The sequence below is a fragment of the Prionailurus viverrinus genome, chromosome E1 (genome assembly GCF_022837055.1).
Source record: "Prionailurus viverrinus isolate Anna chromosome E1, UM_Priviv_1.0, whole genome shotgun sequence".
Classification (NCBI taxonomy): domain Eukaryota; kingdom Metazoa; phylum Chordata; class Mammalia; order Carnivora; family Felidae; genus Prionailurus; species Prionailurus viverrinus.
The window spans coordinates 3,000,257-3,014,202 of NC_062574.1; the positions used below are offsets into that span (position 1 = coordinate 3,000,257).

At 50.5% G+C, this 13,946-nt stretch overlaps 7 non-coding genes across 7 annotated transcripts; 1 reads left to right on the plus strand and 6 right to left on the minus strand.

Moving 5' to 3' along the window:
- Positions 1-7,631: 7,631 nt before the first annotated feature.
- On the minus strand, positions 7,632-7,703 carry TRNAW-CCA (transfer RNA tryptophan (anticodon CCA)). The gene has a single exon. It is a non-coding gene; the product is annotated as a tRNA-Trp (tRNA).
- A 527-nt stretch (positions 7,704-8,230) lies between these two features.
- Positions 8,231-8,302, plus strand: TRNAG-UCC (transfer RNA glycine (anticodon UCC)). The gene has a single exon. It is a non-coding gene; the product is annotated as a tRNA-Gly (tRNA).
- A 259-nt stretch (positions 8,303-8,561) lies between these two features.
- TRNAD-GUC (transfer RNA aspartic acid (anticodon GUC)) lies at positions 8,562-8,633 on the minus strand. The gene has a single exon. It is a non-coding gene; the product is annotated as a tRNA-Asp (tRNA).
- A 462-nt stretch (positions 8,634-9,095) lies between these two features.
- On the minus strand, positions 9,096-9,167 carry TRNAP-CGG (transfer RNA proline (anticodon CGG)). Its single transcript has one exon. It is a non-coding gene; the product is annotated as a tRNA-Pro (tRNA).
- Positions 9,168-12,369: 3,202 nt separating this feature from the next.
- On the minus strand, positions 12,370-12,443 carry TRNAT-AGU (transfer RNA threonine (anticodon AGU)). The gene has a single exon. It is a non-coding gene; the product is annotated as a tRNA-Thr (tRNA).
- Positions 12,444-12,747: 304 nt separating this feature from the next.
- On the minus strand, positions 12,748-12,829 carry TRNAS-AGA (transfer RNA serine (anticodon AGA)). Its single transcript has one exon. It is a non-coding gene; the product is annotated as a tRNA-Ser (tRNA).
- A 399-nt stretch (positions 12,830-13,228) lies between these two features.
- On the minus strand, positions 13,229-13,302 carry TRNAI-AAU (transfer RNA isoleucine (anticodon AAU)). Its single transcript has one exon. It is a non-coding gene; the product is annotated as a tRNA-Ile (tRNA).
- Between the last annotated feature and the right edge of the window lie 644 nt (positions 13,303-13,946).

Sequence of the window (13,946 nt, forward strand, 5' to 3'; positions counted from 1 at the left end):
TAATTTAAAATGTTAACGTATCTGGGATGTATCCTTCTGTATGTAGGGACCAGGGTCTTTGTTTCGGACACACGGGGAGTTCATTATGCCAGCGCCGTTTGTGAAGCAAACTCCCTTGTTCCCCCCTCTACAATCTACAGATTCCATGCAACCTCCATCAAAATTCCAGTTACATATTCTACAGAAGTAGAAAAAAAAAAACAAAAACCAACCAGTATCAAATTTGTATGGAACTGCCGAAGAATCCAACTGGCCAAAGCAATGGAGAAAGAACAAAGCTAGTGACAGACATCACGCTCCCAGATTTCAGGCTGTATTACAAAGCTACAGTAATTCATACAGCGAGGTATTGGCATAAACACCGCCACATAGATCGATGGGACTGAGCAGAGAGCCCAGTCACACGTATATGGTTAATTAATTTATGAAAAAGTTGCCAAGAATACACAATGGGGAAAGGGCGGTCTCCTCAATAAATGGTGCTGGGGAAACTGGACAGGTACACAAGCAAAAGAACGAAACTGGGATCACATTCTTACACTAGACCCAAAAATGAACTGAAAAGTGATTAATTAAAGACTGGGACGTAAGACCTGAAACCATAAGACTCCTATAAGAAAACGCAGGCTGTAGGTTTCTTGACATAGGTCTTCGCAATAATTTTTTTTCTTTTTTAACTCTGACAACACAGTCAAAAGCAAGAGCAAAAACAAACAAGCGTGACTTCAGCAAACTGAAGGCCTCTGCAAAGGAAACCGTCAACAAACGAAAAGGCAAGGTGGTGAATGGGAAAAAATATTTGCAAAGCGTATACCTGGTAAGGGGCGGATACCCCCAATACCTAATGAACTCACGCAACTTTTTAACAGCAAAAAACAAGCTGATTTAAAAACGGGCTGAAGATCGGAATAGACGTTTCTCCAAAGAAGACATACGGACGGCCAAGAAAGACGAGAAAGATGCTTGACATCATTAATCATCAAGGAAATGCAAATCAAAACCACAATGAGACATAGCTTCACACCTGTTCGAGTGGTTATCATCCAAAAGATGGGAAGTGACAAGCACTGGTGAGGATGTGAGAAAAGGGAGCCCTTGTGCACGGTTGGCAGGAATGTAAATTGGTGCAGCCACTGTGGAAAACAGCACGGAGTCATCAAAAACTTAAAGATAGGACTACCATAGGGTTTGGCAATTCTACCTCTGGGTATTTATCCAAAGAAAAGGAAGGCAAAATTCAAAAAAATATCTGTATTCCCATGTTCACTGAGCATTATTTATAATAGCCCAGGTATGGAAACAACCAAGTGTCTACGGATTCCACTCTAGTGGTTTCTGTTTCTGCCAACTCCTAATCTCCAACTTGGTGGAGACCTCTTGTGGACAACGTGGTTACCTAGCCAGTGTCCATTCTCCTAGCCATTCCCACTTCCAGAAAGCACCCAAAATGTTGTGGATCTGAGAGGGAAGCTGACACCATCGCAAACCCAGGATTGGATGCTGATCGATTTACACCACAACCAGAATCATGGTCATGGTTCGGGGGATAAGCGTGTGACCCAAGTGACCCAGTTAGTGGGACTTTTAGGATTCTTGTCCAGAATGCTGGGCAGAACTCCTTTTCTCCACAAAGCACACCCTGCTGCTGGTGGTACTCCTGAAGGAAGCAGCCTGAGAATGAAGCTTGACCTCGTAGAAGGCAGAAGAGAGGCCTGGGAAGAACCCAAGTCTTTGATGATGTTGTTGAGCCTCTGGACGCCTATTCTGCACTTTCCCTAATGCATTGACTTGAGGGTTTGGTTATTTGGGGTCAAAAGAATACTCACGGACACACATCTACAGACCCAGCCTCAAGGGTTCTTAGTCATAGAGTTTGAATAAATGACGTGAAACTGTTGAGAGTCAATCATTTGACCTACAAAAACACCAGTTTCATATAATTCAGCCAAATGTAAATCCAAGAAGTGCTTATGGGTTTCTCGATCATTTCCTAATGCTTTTGGTTGCAAGATGCAGAAGGCCCAGTTAACAATGGCACAAACAATAGGGATCTATTTTCTCCTGCGTAGCAAGAAGTCAGCAAGTACGTAGCTGTTTTGTTAGAGATCTGGATTGCCTTTCTGTGATTCTCTTCACATGTTCCTTATGAGTGCAAGATGGCGGCCAACGGTCTGTGCCCCTTTTATCAGGATAAGCAGAAGCCTTTCCAGAAGTACCCAATAGATTTCTCCTTGGCCCCAACTGTGTCACATGACTACTGCAAAGGATCCTGGTAAAGTGAGTATCTCTCGTAGCCACTGCAGTGAAAACACCAAGGGGTGGGGGGTAGAAATAGCTGTGTGCCACAAGCTGTGTGGCTTGCAATTTCATTCTGGGGAGCCCATGGTTAATACAAAAGTTCAGAGATCTGTGTGTGATGAGGTATCTCCAGAGATTTGGCAACCAAGGGCACCCCTCTGCCATTTGTGAAAAAATAATTTTGCTTCTGGAGGTGGATTGTTTTTACTTAGGGTCAGCTTTAACCCCGCTTCCCGAGATCAGGGAGAGAGCCCACCTCAACTGTAGTGACTTCATCAACGTACTTGGCCTAGAGAGACTAACTAATGAAAAGCTTTGTGAAAATTCTATCCCCTGCAGCCTCCTTTATTCCTCATGACCTAGCGAAGGGAGATGTTTCTGGAATGTGTCAGGAGACGCAGTGCAAGGGTGGGATATGCCTGATCGATCCCATACAGTGTCCCCGTCCCTCCACCGTCTTTAAATTCCCACTCGCACATTTTGCCAGAAGATATTTGGCCTTTCAGGAATATTTGACGGGGCCAGCACAGGACCGGGATTTGCATTATTCATAAACCACAAAACAAAACAAAAACTATCTGTTCTATCGGCTAGGCAACCATCAGCTGCCTGTTCAAGTTAGTGAACAAAATCCCTGTTGTTTACCCCAGAGCTTCTGGAGAGGTCAGTGAGGGGGAGTTGTCAGTGACCTCCTTGCTGGGGCGTATTTTCCCAAGACTGGGAAGGGGCAGGATTGGATCGTGTTCCAAAGGGACAGGATGTGTTCAGGGCAGGATGGCTGGAATACTATAACGCTCGGGATGCATAGATGTTAGTCCCTTGTATTTCTCATAATGGAATCTCCCTCAAAGAAATGTCAAGACACGAATTCTCAGTATCAACCAATAAGCCTCTTTCAGGAATGAGGAGTAGACTCAGAAGGATCTGGAAGGGGCTGGTTTGGGGAAGGGGGGCTGGCCAATACTCCCAAGGGGGCGGGGGAAATGGGGAGGGATGGCCAATGGCTACAGGGGTTTCTTTTCAGAGTGATGAAAATGTTCTGGGGGTGCCTGGGTGGCTCAGTCAGTTAACTGGGGGACTTAGGCTCAAGATCTCACAGTTCAAGAGTTCGAGCCCCACATCGGGCTCTCCACCAACCATGCAGAGCCTGCTTGGGATTCTCTCTCTCCACTACCCTCTCTCTCTGCCCCTCCCCAACTTGTGCTTTCTTTCTCTCAAATAGACTTTAAAAAATGAAAAATAATAAAAAAAGAAAACATTCCGTAATCACATCGTGGTGATTGGTGAACAACTGTGTAACCATACTACAGCCCCCTGAGTTGTACACATTAAAATGGTTAAGATGGTAAATTTTATGGTAAGTGTATTTTACCACCAAAAAAAATATGGAAAAAAAAAGATTACAAAATATTTCAAATACCAGGAATGTTTTTTTTTTCACACCAAGAAGTAAAATTGATCTTTATTATTATTTTTTAATGTTTATTTTTGAGGGGGAGAGAGAGAGAGAGAGAGAGAGAGAGAGAGAAGGGGAAAGGCAGAGACAGAGGGAGAGAGCAAATCCTAAGCTGTCTCCACAGAGTCAGCGCAAAGCTGGATGCAGGGCTTGAATGCACAAACTGTGAGACCATGACCAGACCCAAAGTTGGACGCCCAACCAACTGAGCCACCCAGATAACCCTAAAACTGATCTTTAAATGAGCTTTTATTTTGCATGCTATCTGCTATGGTTTTATTTTATTTTATTTTTTTAATTTAATTTTTTATTTTTTAAAATTTACATCCAAATTAATTAGCATATGGTGCAACAATGATTTCAGGAGTAGATTCCTTAATGCCCCTCCCCCATTTAGCGCATCCTCCCTCCCACACCCTCCAGTAACCCTCAGTTTGTTCTCCATATTTATGAGTCTCTTCTGTTTTGTTCCCCTCCCTGTTTTTATATTATTTTTGTTTCCCTTCCCTTATGTTCATCTGTTTTGTCTCTTAAAGTTCTCATATGAATGAAGTCATATGATTTTTGTCTTTCTCTGACTAATTTCACGTAGCGTAATACCCTCCAGTTCCATCCACGTAGTTGCAAATGGCAAGATTTCCTTCTTTTTGATTGCCGAATAATACTCCATTGTATATATATGCCACATCTTCTTTATCCATTCATCCATCGATGGACATTTGGGCTCTTTCCATACTTTGGCTATTGTCGATAGGGCTGCTATAAACATGGGGGTGCATGTGTCCCTTCGAAACAGCACAACTGTATCCCTTGGATAAATGCCTAGTGGTGCAATTGCTGGGTCATAGGGTAGTTCTGTTTTTAGTTTTTTGAGGAAACTCCATACTGTTTTCCAGAGTGGCTGCACCAGCTTGCATTCCCACAGGAATACTTTTTAAAGCAATTGCATAACTACTATTCAATTATTTCAATCTTAACCAATTTTTCCCTGTTTGCTTCTGATGTGTGTGTGTGTGTGTGTGTGTGTGTGTGTGTGTGTGAAATAAAAGGCATCCAGGTGAAGCTTCAGTGCAAAAATGTAATAATTAAGTCTATGTATACTGTTTCTTTACTATTTTCTGTTGTCTTTTTTCTGAAACTCCTCTGGAGGTAATCAGAGCTTCTAAATCTATCTTCCACATCAGTTAGCTTGTTTTTTCATGCTTTTGAAATTTCTCGTCCCTCTGTTCTGTGCTGTGTTTTGGGTAAATTCTTGAGTTCTATTTTTTTTTTTTTGATAGCTAAATCTCTTTCAGACTGTTCCCAGTTTAAGATGTAAGATAGACTTTTTTTTTTAAGTTTATTTATTTTAAGAGAGACAGAGACAGTGTGAGTAGGGGAGGGGCAGAGAGAGAGAGGGAGAGAGAGAGAGAATTCCAAGCAGACTCTGCACTGTCAGCACAGAGCCCAATGTGGACCTTGAACTCAGGAAACCACAAGATCATGACCTGAGCCGAAACCTAGAGTCAGAGGCTTAACCGACTGAGCCAGTCAGGCACCCCTACCTAGACTTCTTTTATTACATCTGTCATCCATGTGTGAGATTTCTAATTGGTCAGTTGCCTATCCATATGACTCTATTGAATCTTTGTCTTTTTGTCTCATGATTTGATTTTGTTATTTATCTTTTTACATATCCCAGTCACACTTACTTTAAATTCTCTGCCGGACTGCCCCGTAGACTTATTTTCATATCTTCCAATTATTGTCTCTGTTCCTTATGCTTCTTCATACGTTTTGGGATTTGGGTTTGTAATGTCGTCTGAGCCAGAAGAGTGTTTCATTTTGTTGTTTTTTCTCTCTCTCTCTTCATGTCACACATTGCTCCCTGACCTACAATCTGGCCATAGCTGTTACCTCCTCGCTCCCAGTCAAAAAATCAGTTCTTATCATGGAATTTGGGGGCTCCTGCCTCACTGTGATATTGAGGGTATCTCAAATGCAATCATGGGGGAAGAGGGAAAGTTGGACGTGTTTCTGGTCTTGAGCCACATCTGAGTCCTCCTGCCCTTTTGGGCCTGTGGTTCCAGGCAGGGAGTTGGTGGTTTGTTTTACAGCCTCCTTTTCTGATACAAGGATAGCGCTGAGGCTCTGGCTTCCCTCTGTGTCCCCAGTCAGGATCCCGTTTCCTTCATCAGCCCAGTTCAAGGTTTTGCATTTGGACTACTGAATTGTTCTTTTGTAAGCCTTTCTATGGCCTTTTAGTTCTCTATATTTTATATTTTATCTATCAGTGCTACGTATCTGAAGCAAAAGGGGTCAGGGTGGGAACTCACTGTCCTGTTTCTGCCAAAAATCCAGGCTTTTTCCGAACCCCAGGTTTTTTGGATCGTCCCTAGGTTGGTGTATGATGGACCTCAGCTTCCGTGATGGGGAGTGTGTCAAAGGGGGAAGGCATGTCTGAAAGACAGAGGCAAGACTCCGCTCTAGTGGATTGTTACTATGTGAAAGCGTAGCCCCCAGGTGTGGACGGATCTTTTGAATTTTCAAGAGAAGCTAGGAATCTAGATTTACGTGTGAAATTGACTGAGCTGTCAATGTTGGCAAATCAGTCACCAAACATGTCTGTGGACTGGATTTGGTCTCTAGACTACAAACATCCCATCCCTAATCCCAGGGCTCTTCTGGACCATAAACCACACTCCGAGGTCATCCTCCCTTCCCCTGGGGCCACTAACCTTACCTGGTCACTCCTCAGGTGGGCTCTTAGGGAACACCATCCAGGAGAAAGCCTGTGGGCTTGGGCATTACGCGTTTGCCTCTGAGCCCACCACTTGCAATCTGTGTTGCTTGGCAAACGGATCAATCCTGCTGAGTGTCAGCTCTAAGATGGGCATGGTTATACAGCCTTGCAAGCTGGCTATCAGGATTAATTGAGGAAAGGTCTCTGAAGCGCTTGGCTCCGTGGCTGGCCCACAGCAAGCCCTCAGTGTCAGCTATCATAATGACCAAGGCATCACCTGGCCCCAGTGGATGAGAGCAAGAGGTTCTTTACGAATTAAATGCAGTTCACTGAACCGGGAGAGCAGACAGGGAGCGGAGCAGACGGGGAGGGCCAAACATCGTGCAGGTGTCTGCCCTGTGCCGGGTGCAGAGCTGGCCCAGCCCAGGTATGGTACTTTCAAACAAACACACTGTTAAGGAAAGAGATGTCCGGGAAGAATTGCCTGCTGGGAAAGACAAGGCTTATAGAGTGGCTGGCCTGTATTTCTTTGGTCCCCCAATAGACCAGAAGCAGCAAAAATGCAGGTGGCTTCTAGTCACCATTGAGAAGTCTGGAGAACATCTCTCTCTTTTTTTTAATGTTTATTATTGAGAGACAGAGCATGAGCAGGGGAGGGGCAGACAGAATCTGAAGCAGGATTCAGGCTCTGAGCTGTCAGCACAGATTCCCTAGCGGGGCTCCAACTCACAAACCATGAGATCATGACCTGAGCTCAAGTCGCAGGCCCAACCGACTAAGCCACCCAGGCGCCCCTGGAGAACATCTCTTTAATTCATTAATTGTTACTTATAATAATTATCAATTCTTGCTACATCCCTTCCAATAAAGAATCTTTATTGTTCCAAGTACATTTTCTGAACAAGAACTCGCAGCTCCCCGTGAACAGTTTGTGTTGGGATACCTAAGATACCTGAGATTAAAAGGATCACTACTGGAAAGCTGCAATAGACGTTCCAACATTTGTATTTTTGGAGAAAATCCATACACTTTGGGAAAAGCAAAGTCACAGGAACGCTGAGGTTTGTATTATTTTCATAGGTAGAAACAAATCTTTTTTTCCCCCCTTTCTTTCTCCGAAAAATATCAACATACATCTAAAATTGCAAGCTTTCGTGACCCCGACGTGATTTGAACACGCAACCTTCTGATCTGGAGTCAGACGCGCTACCGTTGCGCCACGAGGCCTCCCCGAGCCCGGGGCTGCACGGATCTCGTGAACAGATCGATCGTCAGCGATAAGGGGCGGAGCCACAGCCTCAGGGCCGGCCCCGAAGGTTCTGTCCGAGTCCTTTCGAGAGCCGGGAGTGAACACCTAGGAATCAAAGCTCCTACTGTGGGTAGATGTGCTCAGGCGCGCTTGGCGCAAGGCTCAGTTCTTCAACCTTGCGACACATGGGGTTCGCCCAACAGAGAAGCGACCTGTGCGTTTGGGACTTGTTTCTGGGGGTGACAAAGCCCACGCGGTGTCGCGGCACTCCTGGCCCCCCAGACAAATCTTAGATATAACCGAGGCTCTCCCAGTAACTCCGAAAGCCCCTTCACATAGGTCCTCTGAACTTCGGTTTCTCATCTGTAGGCTGCGTGTCACCTGCCGCCTCGGTCGCGGCTTCATTGACGTGCGTCCTGCGCTCGAGCTCGGAGGGGGCTTCTCGCAGGCCCCGCGCCTGCGCATGTTCAGAAGTTCTAGCCTCGGGAGCAAGGCTCGCCAGCGAGCGTTGGTGGTATAGTGGTGAGCATAGCTGCCTTCCAAGCAGTTGACCCGGGTTCGATTCCCGGCCAACGCAGTAGCCTTCACTTTTAGAACTTTTCGCCGCCCTCTCCGGGATCAGGGGTCTGCCGGGATCCTCTGGCCACCAGAGGGCTCCGCGCCGAGCTTTTAGAACGAGTGAGGACCCACTATCTTTTACCTTCTTCCTTCCCTTTCCTTCCTCTTATTAAAAAAAAAAAAAAAAAAAATCTCCACCCCACAGCCCAGGACGGTTGCTTGGTTGCAAGTGGGATTTGTTATAGGAAGAAGAGAAAAGGGCAAAAGGCGACACGCTTCTCCCCGTCGGGGAATCGAACCCCGGTCTCCCGCGTGACAGGCGGGGATACTCACCACTATACTAACGAGGAAGGAGCTGGAGAGCACGCTCTGCGACTCGAGGATCTGGTGCCCAGCGTGCCCTGGGCCGGGGCTTTGCTCCCTCCGGCCGCTGGGACAAACCTGCGAGAGCTCCTGACGGCGACTGAGCGACTCGGGAAGCAGACCGCCTGCGAGGCCGCGGAGACCCGACTTCCGACAGCTTCCGCTCCCACTCGGGTCCACCCCACGTCACGCACAACCCCAGCCGCCGCGCCAGAATGAGCGGGGCTGGCCCAGGTCCGCACGCGGCCCTGCGCACCCCGGCCTGGACCGGCTGTGCCCCGCGAGCTCCCTACGGCCGCCGGGTGTGCGAACGGAACAAAAGAGCTCCCAGCGCACCTGTTCCAGGCTCTCCGCTCGCTTGGCGGGGTCGCAGATCCGCCTGCACGCCGGGCGCCGTTCCCGCTCGCCAGGCCCCGGCGGCACTCGCTTTTCGCGCCAAAACCGAAGCCGGGCTCGTCCGGGATTTGAACCCGGGACCTCTCGCACCCGAAGCGAGAATCATACCCCTAGACCAACGAGCCGACGTGCAAGTGCGCTCGCGGACGCCTTTAGAGGTCGTACCAGGCTCGCCGCGGTCCGAGGGCCACGGCTCGCGGCGGGGGAGCGGCCCCGGCGCGCCCGCAGGGACCACCCGCCCGGTACCGCGGACTCGCGAGCCGGGTCCGGGAATCACCGCTCCCGCCAGCGAACGCCGACTCCTCCCAGGAAATAACGTCGGGGAAGTAGGAGGGAGTGGTCTCGGCCTCCCCCCACCGCCGCGCGGCTCTCCGGGACTACCCTGAGCACCCGAGTTTCCGCTTCCCTGTGGTCATTGTCTCGGTGCCACTCCATAACCTGGGGGCTCAACTCTTGCCGCCTGCTCCCGGCGTCCTCGGACCCAGTCCTCTGGCGCAGAGCTTTAAAGATAGGCGGTGGAGATGCCTGGTTGGGGACAATGAATGAGCCCTGAGATTCCTAGGTGGACATCTGCTCCTCTATCTGTCCCTGCACCTGTCCATCCTCCTGAAGCGACGAGCAGGGCAGGTGCCCAGGCAAGCGAATAATTCCCGGGGCCAAGAAGACCCACGGAGGAGGAGTCATTGAGATGAATGGCTGGCGGGGCCGGGTAGGGGACAGGCTTTCCAACCTGCGTGATTGGGGGCGAGGTGCCAGGTCTGACGACCAGGGCCGTCCCTGCCGTCCAACAGCCCCACCAGCACTGCCTCCAGGATTTCCCGCCTGCACAGTCAGGCTCCCCCTCCCCTCCCCTCTACCCTCCGCTGTCCGCTTACCTCCTAGGATGGCCGGGAAGGTGACCCTTCTACCTGCCGTCTAAGACCCCCCAGAAAGGTGCTCGGAGGCAAACGCCGGCAGGAGTGTGGTCTAAGGCCAGCACACCCGGCCTTGGGGCCTCGCAGGGTCTCCCCGGCTGCTATCCCCTCTCAGGGTCTCTAAGCTCTAACTACACTCACCACGCTCTCACCTGGGGGCTGCCTGGAGTCCCCGCAGGAGCTGGTGGGGTCCGCTGCCCGCCACCTGCTCTGCCTTCCCTGCTCTTCCAGCCGGGATCTGGGAGCATCTCTGGGCTGAAACATTTTGCTCCATCGCCCAGTCCTGTGATTTGTGGGGCCCTTCCTCATGCCCCGCCCACAGGCACTTTGGTGAGGAGACCTCAGTTCACTGCTTGGCTTTTTTCTTTTCCCCGTGTCCCTGGCCAGGCGGCGGGGAAGGGGAGCAGAGAGCAGCCCATCCTGTCCCGTCAGCGTCCCAGGCCTTTTCAAGTGGATGAAGCGCTCGGGGCTGGTGTTCTGGCATCTGCCTCCCCTTTACGCTTTCGTCATTTCTGTCTCCTCCCCTTGGGCGCCAGCTTTCCCCCAGGTCTCTAGTTACCACTCTCTCACCTGGTCTCAGGGCACCTAATCTACGCAGAGGCCGAGCCCTACATTCCTCAAAGAACATGGTCCTTTTCCCTAGAAAAACGCATTCAACATCAGAGAGTTCACCCACTCCCTGAAGCCCCACCCATGGACCCCACTTTTAGGATCCAAGAACTGAGATGTAAACTGATTACTGTTGAATTTGCTGTGTTTTAGATTTTAACAGGAGCCAAAGCTTTGCCCGGAGAAATGGAGTTCTAAGCTGCGGCTTCGGGTAGTCACAGTTGCTTGAAAAAGACTGGGTGGGAAAGAGCGGAAAAATATTCTTGGTGAATTGGAGTTGTTTGCACCTCTGCCCCCAGCACTTCGCTAAAGTGCTAAAGATCTGCGGCTCTATCCTGAATATCTGCCTCTTTTCAGACTCTACATCCGACCATTTACCGACCATAAACATGCCTTGCATTTAACCCCTCCTTTCCATGTCTTCTACAACTGCCCTGGTGCAAGCCTTTGACATTTCTATCACCAACCGTCTCCGCCCTCCCAACACACACACACACACACACACACACACACACACACACACACACTCTGATCCCTTGTGTTATTCTTTTATGTAGCATCTATCTAGTGTATTGTCTAATTTAATATTTAAAACACTTTCGTTGTGTTTATTGTTCCCTGCTGTATTTCCAGCACCTGGAACACTGGCTGATATACAGTACTCGTCGTTTAAGAGAACGTGTGGCAAATTTCCACTGGTCTTCGAGACTTAGCTCACCTCCTCCGGAAAGCCTCCCCTGATCACTCTCTACTCTTAGTCCCCATGAGATGCTCCTTCTCTCCGTGTTGTCACAGCATCCTGTCCCTGCCCTGAGCGCATTGGGTTGTGATTTCCTCTTCCTTCTCACGAGCCCTTGGAGAAAACGGGGTGTGCCTTGACGCACATAATGCGGTCCACGTTTTAGCACGAACTTTGGGGGGTGCGGCATCGAGACCTGTCATCTCCAGAGAGCAATTCCTTCTAGACCATACTTCTGCTCAGACATTTTAGAATGGTTCGGGAGCCAAAGGCTTGTATCGATGTATCGAGATCTTTCTGCCTGTCTTCCAGGAAGGTTTAGGCCCTGCCAACCGCCTACTCCCTGCCTCATCCATCCACAGCCTTTCGAGATCGGCTTCAGGGTTCCAGAAGTGCGCCCCCAGGGCTTCCGCGCTTGACCTTGTGGAGTCACTTCCCCCCCCCCCCCCCCCCCCCCCGCAAAGACCGCTCTTCGGCTCTCACCCTGCCCGCATTCGTGGTGCCAGCCCGTCAGCACCCTCTTGGAGGAAAGCGGATGGCACGGTTTCTCTGCTAACTCCTAACCCTGACTTTCCGCTAGTATAGACCAATGAAGGTAACTGTGCGTGAAAGAGCAGCATATACAATATGCACCCTCCCCAAATTCTTTCTAATGAAAAAAAGTATTAAAAATACATATGTACATGTGTAATTTTGAGGCCCCAACCCCCCAAAATACAACGAAGAACCACACCAAACAAGGCGGCTCAGGCGCCCCGGGGCGTCCTGGGGTAGAGACTGGGCGGGGGTGGGGGTGGGGGCTCCTCTCGCGGGGTTCGAGGCTAGCCCACCCGCACAGCCGGTGCCACAGCAGCTGCTCAAAGGAAGACGTAGGCCGGGTCGGAGGGGCGAGCTTTTGGAGCGGTGGTGTCCCGGGAGTGGCAAGTCCTTTCAGCGGGAAATCTGGGTGCTCCGAGGGCGGAACTGGAGCCCTTGCTCCCCTGGTGTAGAAAGCACCCGATACACCCATTAAAGAATATGGATTTACCGACAAAACGTTAAAAACCTCCACTAGGGCTGAAATAAAGGCACCGCTGGGATTCGAACCCAGGATCTCCTGTTTACTAGACAGGCGCTTTAACCAACTAAGCCACGGCGCCAAAGACACCCGGCTTCCTTCCGAAGCTGCACTACAGGAATAGAGCGCTCGGAGCGCGGCCGCGGCACCTTCAGACTTTTCTAAAACTAGTTTCCGCAGAGCGGCGGGATTCGGCATCGCCCTCTCGCCGTGGGATGCCCACAGGGTCGAAAGGAATAAAACAAACATATGAACCCTAGGCAGAAGTGCTGGCTCGGGGAACCCCCGGGAGTGTAGGATCCCTGACATCCAGATTCTGCGGGATCGGTCTCTGACCTTGGACACAGAGGGACGCGGCCAGAACGTCGGAGAGAAGCAAAAGCATGCGTAGTCGGCAGGATTCGAACCTGCGCGGGGAGACCCCAATGGATTTCTAGTCCATCGCCTTAACCACTCGGCCACGACTACACCGTCTGAGGGAAGTCCTCGTGCTAGCCTTTCTCAGTTCACAAACCCTGCAGACACGGCCCAGAGCAACGTTGGGGTTCGGGAGCCGAGAGAGTGCGGATACAGCACCAGCAGGGAACTTGGAGCCGCCGCGCCCCGCCTCCCTGGGCTCCTCCGCCGGGACCTGACCCTGTCCCCCACCGCCTCCCCGGGGAAGGCTCCCTCCGCCCGGGGACCTCCCTTCCAAGCCTGGCATTGTGCTAGCGATTTGAGAGGCGGTGGGTGCCATGCCGTCTGCGATCAAAACTCATCGGTTCCGCGCAGAAACTTGTGGGTTGTAAACAGCAAGTGTGCGGAGGGGAGGAGGGATGGGTAAGGGGGGAGGAAAAAAAAAAAAAAAAAAAAGATAAAAGACCGCTGTGGCCCGTACGGGGATCGAACCCGCGACCTTGGCGTTATTAGCACCACGCTCTAACCAACTGAGCTAACCGGCCAGCTGCGCCAAAAGGGTGCCTCAAGTCTCTACATATGCATCACTCAAATATAGGCAATGCCACCAGAAGACCCACGACGTCACGACCGGAGTTTCCCAGATGCGAACTGGAAGCGACCCCTAACGGCCAGTTAAGGACGCCTCTGAACGCCTCTAAGAGGCGACGTGGCTGTAGCTCTCCAAGTAGGGAGCAGCTCCCACGAAAGAACCAGACCACCAGCCAGATGCATCATCACCCTCAAATTTACTGCTCCTGCCAACTCCTGAATCGATGGGCTCTGACTTCAGAATTCCTGCCGGTCTCAGGGTTTTGACCAATGATCTGCCTGGCCTATAAGAAACCCTCAGCCCTGATAGTGGGGCGGTGGGGGGGGGGGGGGAGGGGGTGTCCCCAACACAGGCACCCCAGCTTCCTCATGTGTCCTGCTAGTGCTTGGCACCCCCCTTCCCCCGTACCCATTGTGTTCTCCCCAGCCCTCTAGGCTGGTGCACTTGACTTCTCCCTGGGCCCAACCTTGCTGGCTGAGACCATCATAGCCACCTCGTCTACCCTGCCCTCCACTCCCCAATTTCTTCCCTTTAAGGCATGACTTTTGGTTATCTTTGTTGGACCAGAAGCTCTTCTCTAAACCGATTTTGCCACTA